This window comes from Bison bison, unplaced genomic scaffold, assembly GCF_000754665.1.
Source record: "Bison bison bison isolate TAMUID 2011002044 unplaced genomic scaffold, Bison_UMD1.0 scf7180017864538, whole genome shotgun sequence".
NCBI classification, from domain to species: domain Eukaryota; kingdom Metazoa; phylum Chordata; class Mammalia; order Artiodactyla; family Bovidae; genus Bison; species Bison bison.
The window spans coordinates 1,194,144-1,205,565 of record NW_011495086.1 but is presented as its reverse complement, the minus strand read 5'-3'; positions in this window follow the sequence as shown (position 1 = coordinate 1,205,565).

The window sequence follows — 11,422 nt, the reverse complement described above, 5'->3', positions numbered from 1 at the left end:
GTTATTGATATTTCTCCCGGCAATCTTGATTCCAGCTTATGTTTCTTCCAGTCCAGCATTTCTCATGATGTACTCTGCATATAAGTTAAATAAGCAGGGTGACAATATACAGCCTTGACGTATTCCTTTTCCTATTTGGAACCAGTCTGTTGTTCCATGTCCAGTTCTAACTGTTGCTTCCTGACCTGCAATCAAATTTCTCAAGAGGCAGATCAGGTGGTCTGGTATTCCCATCGCTTTCAGAATTTTCCACAGTTTATTGTGATCCACACAGTCAAAGGCTTTGGCATAGTCAAGAAAGCAGAAATAGATGTTTTTCTGGAACTCTCTTGCTCTTTCCATGATCCAGCCGATGTTGGCAATTTGAACGCTGGTTCCTCTGCCTTTTCTAAAACCAGCTTGAACATCAGGAAGTTCACGGTTCACATATTGCTGAAGCCTGGCTTAGAGAATTTTAAGCATTACTTTACTAGCGTGTGAGATGAGTGCAATTGTGTGGTAGTTTGAGCATTCTTTGGCATTGCCTTTCTTTGGGATTGGAATGAAAACTGACCTTTTCCAGTCCTGTGGCTACTGCTGAGTTTTCCAAATTTGCTGGCATATTGAGTGCAGCACTTTCACAGCATCATCTTTCAGGGTTTGGAATAGCTCAAGTGGAATTGCATCACCTCCACTAGCTTTGTTCGTAGTGATGCTTTCTAAGGCCCAGTTGACTTCACATTCCAGGATGTCTGGCTCTAGGTCAGTCATCACACCATCATGATTATCTGGGTTGTGAAGATCTTTTTTGTACAGTTCTTCTGTGTATTCATGCCATCTCCTCTTAATATCTTCTGCTTCTGTTAGGTCCATACCATTTCTGTCCTTTATCGAGCCCATCTTTGCATGAAATGTTCCTTTGGTATCTCTGATTTTCTTGAAGAGATCTCTAGTCTTTCCCATCCTGTTGTTTTCCTCTATTTCTTTGCATTGATCACTGAGGAAGGCTTTCTTATCTCTCCTTGCTATTCTTTGGAACTCTGCATTCAGATGCTTATATCTTTCCTTTTCTCCTCTGCCTTTCACTTCTCTTCTTTTCACAGCTATTTGTAAGGCCTCCTCAGACAGCCACTTTGCTTTTTTGCATTTCTTTTCCAAGGGGGTGGTCTTGATCCCTGTCTCCTGTACAGTGTCACGAACCTCATTCCATAGTTCATCAGGCACTCTATCTATCAGATCTAGGCCCTTAAATCTATTTCTCACTTCCACTGTATAATCATAAGGGATTTGATTTAGGTCATACCTGAATGGTCTAGTGGTTTTCCCTACTGTCTTCAATTTAATTCTGAATTTGGTAATAAGGAGTTCATGGTCTGAGCCACAGTCAGCTCCTGGTCTTGTTTTTGTTGACGGTATAGAGCGTCTCCATCTTTGGCTGCAAAGAATATAATCAATCTGATTTCGGTGTTGACCATCTGGTAATGTCCCTGTATAGAGTCTGCTCTTGTGTTGTTGGAAGAGGCTGTTTGTTATGACCAGTGCAGTTTCTTGGCAAAACTCTATTAGTCTTTGCCCTGCTTCATTCCCTATTCCATTGCCAAATTTGCCTGTTACTCTAGGTGTTTCCTGACTTCCTACTTTTGCATTCCAGTCGCCTATAATGAAAAGGACATCTTTTTTGCATGTTAGTTCTAAAAGGTCTTGTAGGTCTTCATGGAACCGTTCAACTTCAGCTTCTTCAGCATTACTGGTTGGGGCATAGACTTGGATTACTGTGATATTGAATGGTTTGCCTTGGAAACGAACAGAGTTCATTCTGTCATTTTTGTGATTGCATCCAAGTACTGCATTTCGGAGTCTTTTGTTGACCATGATGGCCACTCCATTTCTTCTGAGGGATTCCTGCCCGCAGTAGTAGATATAATGGTCATCTGAGTTAAATTAACCCATTCCAGTCCATCTTAGTTCGCTGATTCCTAGAATGTCGATGTTCACTCTTGCCATCTCCTGTTTGACCACTTCCAATTTGCCTTGATTCATGGACCTGACATTCCAGGTTCCTATGCAATATTGCTCTTTATAGCATTGGACCTTGCCTCTATCACCAGTCACATCCACAGCTGGGTATTCTTTTTGCTTTGGCTCCATCCCTTCATTCCTTCTGGAGTTATTTCTCCACTGATCTCCAGTAGCATATTGGGCACCTACTGACCTTGAGAACCCCATGAACACACACACATACACACACACATATATATACAAAAACTGGGATATGTAAACCTCTATTTTAGTTCATTAGAGAATTATTGTTCTTTGCTTTGGTAGTATATATTAACTTCAAAAGAGAATATTTTTAAAATGAATTATCCTAAATAAACCTAGGAGGCAATAATAAAGCAGAAAGCATTAACTTGGGATCAAATAATTGCATTAAGGTTATACAGATTTGAATGCCAACCTAAACAGTGTCCCAATAAGGACCAAAAGTCAGGGGCTTTTAAAGACAAAGCAGGGAGATTTTCAGTACAAAAATTTTAATTGGAGTTTGTGGGCAGAAGCTAGTCATGACTCACCAGGATTGAGTGAGGAAGGAAAAGTCCACTGCTCTGACAATTTGCAAGTGTTCTTTCAGAGTTCTTCGAATATTTGTGGTTTGGACTAGTTCAAAAGTTCATGTTTCCACCAGGTGAAGACATGCTTTCATACCTCTTTAATGACAGTTCAACTGGTGAAGAATCTGCCTGAAAGGCAGGAGACCTGGGTTTGATCCCACGGTTGGGAAGATTCCCTGAAGTAGGGAAAGGCTACCCACTCTAATATTCTGGCCTTGAGAATTCCATGGACTGTATAGTCCATGGGGTCGCAAAGAGTCAGACAGGACTGAATGACTTTCACTTTCAGTTCTGATGGCCTCTTGGATCCATTTAAAATTATCCATTAAAAAAACCCTTGATATAAGTGATTTCATTTTATTTCACAAAGGAGGTACCTTACTCAATAAAACCATTTACTGATAATAAAGGCAATAGCATGCTTTTTCTTGATCTAAAACAATTCTCCATTTTAAAGACTTAATTAAGAAACTTCTTTTAGATCTCAAAAATGGGAAAAAAAATATATGTATATATAACATATATATACATATATATATATATATGCGTTTCCCTTGTTGCTATTTTAAGTAAATTAACACATTTTTAAATATGCATTTTTGTTTGCATTTTACCAGAAAACTTAAAGCTGAATATGCTACTCTTGCTAAAGCAAATGGTATTGCCTGAAAAATCCCTTGGACAGAGAAGCCTGGCAGGTTACAATCCATAGAGTGGCAAAACAGTCAGACAAAGCTTAGTGACTAAACAATAATGCATTTTTCACACTAAATTTTATTCTTCAGTTTATCTTTTTTTTTTATTTTTACTGTTCTTTTTCCCACATTCAGGTTTTCTCTTGTTATAATATGTGGTGCAGATTACTATAGGCAGACTTCTATTTTCCTTTTTGTTACTTTATATACTTTATTATATAGTTTAACAAAATATTAATTAGATTAAAATTTTTCAAAAATATGTTGGATGTATTCAACTCTTTTTTGCTTATGCACTTCAGACTTTAAACTATAAAATTTTCTTTCAGGGATGAATGTTACTGTGCACATTTCCAGAATCTTTTTGAAGCTGCAATGTGATGTGGAAACCTAAATGGTAACAAAATATCTACCATTGCTGGAGCACTTATTCTAAACCAGGAACTATTATAGAATTTATATGATATGCATTTGTCTTATTTTATAAACACTGTAAATTTTATAAACATCTGCTGCTTTCAAAATTTTGATGCTGATAAATGAATAATGTAAGATCACAAAAGTGACCTCAAAATTATATAAAATGAATGTAAAATCAGTGTTCTACGGTTCCCTTTCCACTTTCTTGCTGCTTCAGTGAGGCAGTGAGTGCTTTATAATTGAACTGCTTCATGCTTGTTCTATATCCAATTTGGTTAGCTCATGAAAAATTGCTTCCTAAATGTCACTCCTTTTAAAATTGTGAAGCAAAACATGAGCCCAAAAATGTCACTTATTAGATTGCTTACCGTGAGGTATGTTCTGTGTAAAGTTCCAAGGAAAAGGAACAATTGTTTCCACCTTAAAATCCAAAGGAAAAAAGTACCACCTTTAGTGTTTTGTATGTCTGTTTGATTTCAAATTTGTTCAGTGAATGTGAAGACAGGGAATCCAATTTCAATAAAGAATATCTACATTACTCTTTATGAGATTACTGGGAAACACTTACTACCATTATAAGCCTAAATTGCAATCAGTTCAAGGTTTTCCCTTGCCTGCTTCTAATTTATGATTATCTTTTGCAAGGAACAATTTCAAAAATTATTATCACATGCATTAGCATCTACTCTCATACTTCTTGTCAACACAATTCAGTTTCCCAATTAAATTATCTATGGCATCTGATTTTTGGTACTATTTTTTATTAAAACATTAAAGTCATAAAAATGCTTCTATTTTGATATGATATTTATACAAAAAAAACTAAAGATGGCCAAACATCGATGTTCTTGCTTGAATGCTGATTGAAGATGCAATTCTTATAAAAGAAGTTGTAATTATTGACTTCAATATAAATATTTCCTATCAGCTATAATCTTTCCTGTCAGAATCAGTATTTCCTCAATTAATTTCTTTCCTTATGATTGTTGACAAGAAATACACTTGCTTATGATAAGAATGCATTAAATTTCTCACCTTATGTTTATTAAAGTGATATGCTCATTACTGTATACATAATATAAAGATATGGACACTGGAGGGTTTTCCAAGTTGTGCTAGTGGTAGAGAACCCACCTGCCAATGCAGGAGACAGAAGAGATGTGGGTTCGATCCTTGGGTCAGGAAGATTCTCTGGAGCAGTGAAAGTCGCTCGGTCATGTCAGACTCTTTGCAACCCCATGGACTATACAGTCCATTGAATTCTCCAGGCCAGAATACTGGAGTGGGTAGTCTTTCCCATCTCCAGGAAGGAGAGAAAGGAAAGCATTTCCCTTCTCCTGAAGGAGGAAATGGCAATCCACTCCAGTTTTCTTGCCTGGAGAATCCCATGGACAGAGGAGCCTGGTGGGCTACAGTCCATAGGGTTGCAAAGAGTTGGACACGACTGTAGTGACTTAGCTCACACGAGTGTATGCACACTGCAAAGGTAAATACAGTATTTAAAAACAAACAAGCAAACAAACAAACAAAAAAAACTATTCTTTCTGATAGAAAAATAAATAGATATCATTTTCTTTGAACATTTACCTTGGAAAACTTGCAATTTTAAGCTCTTCCTCTGGTTCTCTGAGATGTATTTAAACATTTTTGCCAGCTAAACAAACCTCTTAGTTTTACAACCTACCAGTGTTTCTTCAAGGGCCGAGGAACCATCTCTTTGAAATGTTATCATCAAGAAAAAGGGTGCCCCTATCTCCCAGTTTCTTTGGTAAAGTAGGAGGCTAATTTGGGTGGGTGCCTGTCTTTAAATTCTGGCATAAAGATATGAGAAGTTTATTTTCCCTTTGGAAAAAGCCAATTAGTTGATACAAATGGTCATCCTAATTACCAGGTGAACTGGGGATACACCACGTGACAAGTGGTGCTGTTATTTCCTTTCACTGGAGGATTAGCCATCATTCATTTGTGAATCTGTGTTTAACGGCTTGTGTCTGCTTGGCTGTATAAAACGGCAAGATTCCTTTCTGACTTCTCAGTCTCTTTGGAGGATTGCCTGTGATTTCACATCAAATCCTGATTTAAAGCTTATTTAATAATGAAACTTTTATTTTTCTTCTCCCTTTGCAGAGGTTTTTCTGACTTGGTAGGAGACTTTGTTTTTAATTACCCTTCTGCCCCCTTCTGATGCCTATGTCAGAAGCTTTCTCTATCTCCTTTATACTTTAATAAAACTTTATTACACACACACACAAAAATACTCTACATAATTCCCTATTTCAACACTTCGGCCTGGTTGAGATCTTTAACCATAGGAATAATATACATTTAAATTATTTTTCCTGAAACAGGAATTTCCAGGTCTTAGAAGATTGAAACTCTCCATCTTTTTAATATAGAATTTAATAAATGAATGTTATAATCATACAAGAGGAAAACTTCACACAGGCATTATTAAATATAGTATGTCTGCATTGTGTGGAGACATGTACACTGTGGTATCTACCCCTAGAGTGATTTTTTTCCTTAACTGCATATAAGTTCATGCATGTAAAATATCAAGCAAGTTCTTAGCAGACATTAGGATCCAGCTAGAACAACCAAAAGCAGTTTTTGTCTTTGTTTTTGTGCCACCAGAAATACTCTATTCCAAACATCTGGAGATTGAAACCAAATTTCCAAATACAGTTCAAGAAGTGGGATTTTAGTGATGTTTGTTTTGCTTGGACTATAGGGTATAACATTGGAGAAGGCAATGGCACCCCACTCCAGTACTCCTGCCTGGAAAATCCCATGGATGGAGGAGCCTGGTGGGCTGCAGTCCATGGGGTCGCTAAGAGTCGGACACAACTGGGCGACTTCACTTTACTTTTTACTTTCATGCATTGGAGAAGGAAATGGCAACCCACTCCAGTGTTCCTGCCTGGAGAATCTCAGGGACGGGGGAGCCTGGTGGGCTGCCGTCTACGGGGTCACACAGAGTCGGACACGACTGAAGTGACTTAGCAGCAGCACAGGGTATAATATGGCTTCCCAGGTGGTACAGTGGTAAAGAATCTTCTTGCCATCGCAGAGATGTCAGACATCTGAGTTTGATCCCTGAGTGGGGAATATCCTCTGGAGTAGTAAATGGCAACCCACTCTAGTATTCTTGCCTAGAAGATTCCATGGACAGAAGAACCTTGTGAGCTACACTCCATGGAGTTGCAGAGTTGGACACGGCTGAGCACATATAGGGTGTAATATAAATCAATTTTGGAAAGGATTTAGACCTTAGAGAGTCCTCTAGAATCATCTGAAATAGGAGACATTCAGCTTCTTTTCTGAATAAACCTTCAAGATACTGGATTTTTTTCTATTAATAATAAAAGTTGTAAATAAAAAAATAAACTAATTTTTGCTTGCTGCACCTTAATTTATACATAGACTCTGCCCTTCAAGGTAAAATCTGCTGGCTATGTGAAATCTTTTATCTATGATTTCTGTCTGTGTGGCTTATGGTATTTGAAAGTCAAAATCTTGTTAAACTTAGGTATACAGTAAAATGTGCTAAAATTCTTAGCAGACTGTGGTTCTTGCTCTCATTTCATCCCACTCTCAGCATCCATAGTTCTCGTACAGTTATATTTGTTTACTCCATACCCTGTTCCTCATTAGTGACAGCACTCCGAATTCAATCTCTGGGTCAGGAAGATACCCTGGAGAAGGAAATGGCAATCCTCTCCAGTATTCTTGCCTGGAGAATCCCATGGACAGAGGAGCCGTCCATGGGATTGCAAAGAATCGGACACGACTAAGTGACTAACACGTTTGCTTTCTATGTCATATTAACCATGTGTCCTGGAATCATTTTAGTAGCATTAGCTGTATTTTCCTGCTTGTTTAGATTATTTGCTGTTAATTTTTTTAACATTTCCTTTAAATACAGATCAATAAGTTTTAAACTAACACTGACTTTGATTATTTGTCACAAATATTTCTTTTTTTAATATAAATTTATTTATTTTAATTGGAGGTTAATTACTTTACAACATTGTATTGGTTTTGCCATACATCAACATCAATCTGCAGGTATACACGTGTTCCCCATCCCAAAACCCCCTCCCTCTTTCCTCCCCATACCATCCCTCTGGGTCGTCCCAGTGCACCAGCCCCAAGCATCCAGTATCGTGCATCAAACTTGGACTGGCGATTCATTTCATATATGATATACATGTTTCAATGCCATTCTCCCAAATCATCCCACCTGTTTCCTTCTACTAAAATATAAACTTTATGAGGACAGATGTTTTGTCCAATTTTCTCACTACCATATGTGTTTGGCACATAAGATCAGATCAGATCAGTCGCTCAGTCATGTCCTACTCTTTGTGACCCCATGAATCGCAGCACGCCAGGCCTCCCTGTCCCTCACCAACTCCCGGAGTTCACTCAGACTCACGTCCATCGAGTCAGTGATGCCATCCAGCCATCTCGTCCTCTGTCGTCCCCTTCTCCTCCTGCCCCCAATCCCTCCCAGCATCAAGGTCTTTTCCAATGAGTCAACTTTTTGCATGAGGTGGTCAAAGTACTGGAGTTTCATAAACTGGGATCATAAATGTTTATGGAATACATTTTTAAAATACTATGAGTTTAAGAAATAATAAGTGAGTTTGTTAATTCACTATATATATATATATATATATACATACATACATATCAGACTATTACATTGTACCCCCTAAATGTGTAAAATTTTACTTGCAATTACACCCCAACAAAGCTGGAAAAAAATAAATTTCTTGTAGAAAAAGAGTATATTAATATTTTGATAAATTTTAATAGTAGAGAAAAACATGGTAATAGAGGTTATTACTGCATGAACTGTATGAAAATGTGTATATAAATTATACATATGTATCATTTATGTAAAACCGTATGTGAAATGTATTTGCATTTTATACTAAAATCATCATTTATATGTAATAATAAGTAATGCTCATCTTTGTGTGTCAATAAATGTAAGAACACATTTGAAATCATTTTTATTCTTAATTGCATTGCAAAACTGAATATGTGAAAATGTGTTATTATTAGCATATTGTAAGACATTTGGATTATTTTTCTTTTGAGGGTATTACAAAACAAATCTCAGTAAGAATGCTCTATAATCTGGTATTGATATGATTGATGGATTGCCTAAAGATTAATTCATATAATTGGAATAGCTCAGTCACAAATTAGTACTAAGTTTTGTTAAATAACTATCCAGAAATATTTTACCAAGCTATCCTGTAAAACTGTAGCAGTGTACAAACATCCACTTTTCCAAAGCCAAATCTTCTTATTTAAAACAATATTTGACAAGCTACTGAATGAAAATAGCATTGTATTGTTCTTTTATTAGGTATATCTGCATACTAATAAGACTAATCATGCTTTTGCAGATTTTTCTCACTAGAAGCCCTCAGATGCCTGTTTCTCCAAAGTTTTCTCTAACATTCAGAGACCTAAAATGGGGAAAGAACTGAGTCACAACATCTGAAATAGAAAAAAAAAAATGTGCAAGTAAATATTTATATCCCAAATAAAATTCATCTACTAAAACTCACACTAGACATTGTTTCTCTCTTTGAAAACTTCCCAAACAAGAACATTTTGCATTGCCAAAAATAAACATCAGAAGGGAACTTGCCAACCAGCATTGTATTATACAACTGCTATTACAACAATTAAAGAGCATAAACCTCTCAGAACTAGAATTCTAGAAAAATTCTAGAACAAGTTACATCTTCATCAAACTATATCGACAAAAAGTTAAATGTATTCAACAGATTCAGGTAGATAAAATTCAGATGTATAGAAAGAGCATACATTCCTCTGCCTACTTCTTATCTGTTCTAAAACTTTCTAGGTTATGTGGATGTCATACTTGTCAGGTGAGTGTATGCTCCTCGGTTCTGTCTCATCACAACAGAGATTTGGAGTGAGGACATTAAAGCCCTTGACGCGTCACAGCTCTTGGGTCTTAGATAGACCTTGTTATAGCTCTTAGACAAATCAGTGTTGCAGCTCTATTTTATTTAGAAAACAGCAAGAGAATCCATCCTCGAGGTGTGATAAGAGAAAAGAGTAGGGAGCTTGCCAGCACACGGGGGAGAGAGAGAGCGCGCGCGCTTTGGCTCCTCTTTTTATATGTTTTCTTCCTCCCCCTGGGCCTGCCCTATGTAAACTGGGCTAGCCAGGAGTGCTGTTTGTTCTACCTGAGGTCCTCACTCAGGTCCTCGGACCTTCCTTTGACCTTCTTTTGTTCTATTTTCGCAGGCTTTTTTCCCTTCCTTGTCTTTTAGCCACCACCATTTTGGACTCCTGTTTCCTATTCAAACTACTTAACATACTCACTCAAAAGGGGGAATCGACACCAAATTATATAATTTCTAGTCTCCCCTTTCATTTCTTTAGAACACCTGTTTTGCACTGACCACCTCCTCAAAAGCCTCCAACCCATCAAAATAGTCTGAGATCTGACACACACTTGTCAACACAAGATGAACTAAGAGGTTTATTACTTTTGATGCCAAAACATTTACAAATTTCATTTCACTAAATTAAGAAAAAAAAAATCAGTCCATTCTATTCTGACACAATTACATTTTTTCCTTAGAGAAATAAAAGATTGATACATGAAAATTATTTTTTTTTTAAGTAATGTCCTATGGTCTCGGCTGTGGCTTAGTGAAAACGCAGTCCTAGCCAAAGTTTTCTCTCAGTTGCAGCACAGCCCTGAATGAGGAATTAGAGGTCAATGCCTCTGCTGGCCAGCTGTCATAGTGTCCCTGACCAGGTAGCAAGGGCATTGATTTGGGTCAGCTCTCTGCTTTCTATAATATAAAAAGGCTATTATTCAAAATGGTCCCTGGCCACTAATCTGTCCGATCAGCCCAGCTCAGTAAGGGTCAGCTCTCCACTCTCTGTGAAGTAGATACTGTTTTCATGTCTATTGTTCTGCCTGAGCCTGTGACACTTTCCTTGTCCTTGGCATTCTCTAGCTAGAGCAGGGCATGCCTAGACCTGTCCTTTCTTACTAAGCTTCCAGAAACTTCTGTGAGCCTTTTTCATCTGCTGATTCTTTCGTAACAGAGAAAATTTCTACTACCATCTCCCTTCCTTGGTTCCTCTGCTGTTCTGATTTTCTGAACTCACTGCTTACAGGAGAATTTTCCTGGATCTGGAAACACCACAAAACAGAAGTCTGGGGATTTTGCTGTGTAAATGGCTCTCTTGTAATTGTGTGAGCAATGCCCCTAGTTAGTAAGACCCTCACATTCTTGTTTCTTCATTTTGTTTCTTGTTTCTTCTTTTGATTTCCAATTCTGGATATTTTGCTTTGAATTTTGAGATATATCTTTCATTTGATTGTTGAGATTAGCCACTATGATTTTATCATTGAGTTGCTCATATGGTAAAGAATCTGCCTTCAATTCAGAAGAACTCGGTTCTATCCCTGAGTTGGGAAGACCCCTTGGAGAAGAGAATGACAATCCACTCCAGCATTCTTGCCTGGATAATCCCATGAACAGAGGAGCCTGGCAGGCTACAGTCCATATGGGTCTCAAAAAGTTGGGCATGACTGTGCATAGCACACTGGATTGGATCCTTCCTTTAGGAAGGTTCCCCTGTTTTTCAGGCAGTAAATAATCTGCTTGTAATGCAGAAGACACCAGTCTGATTCCTAGATCA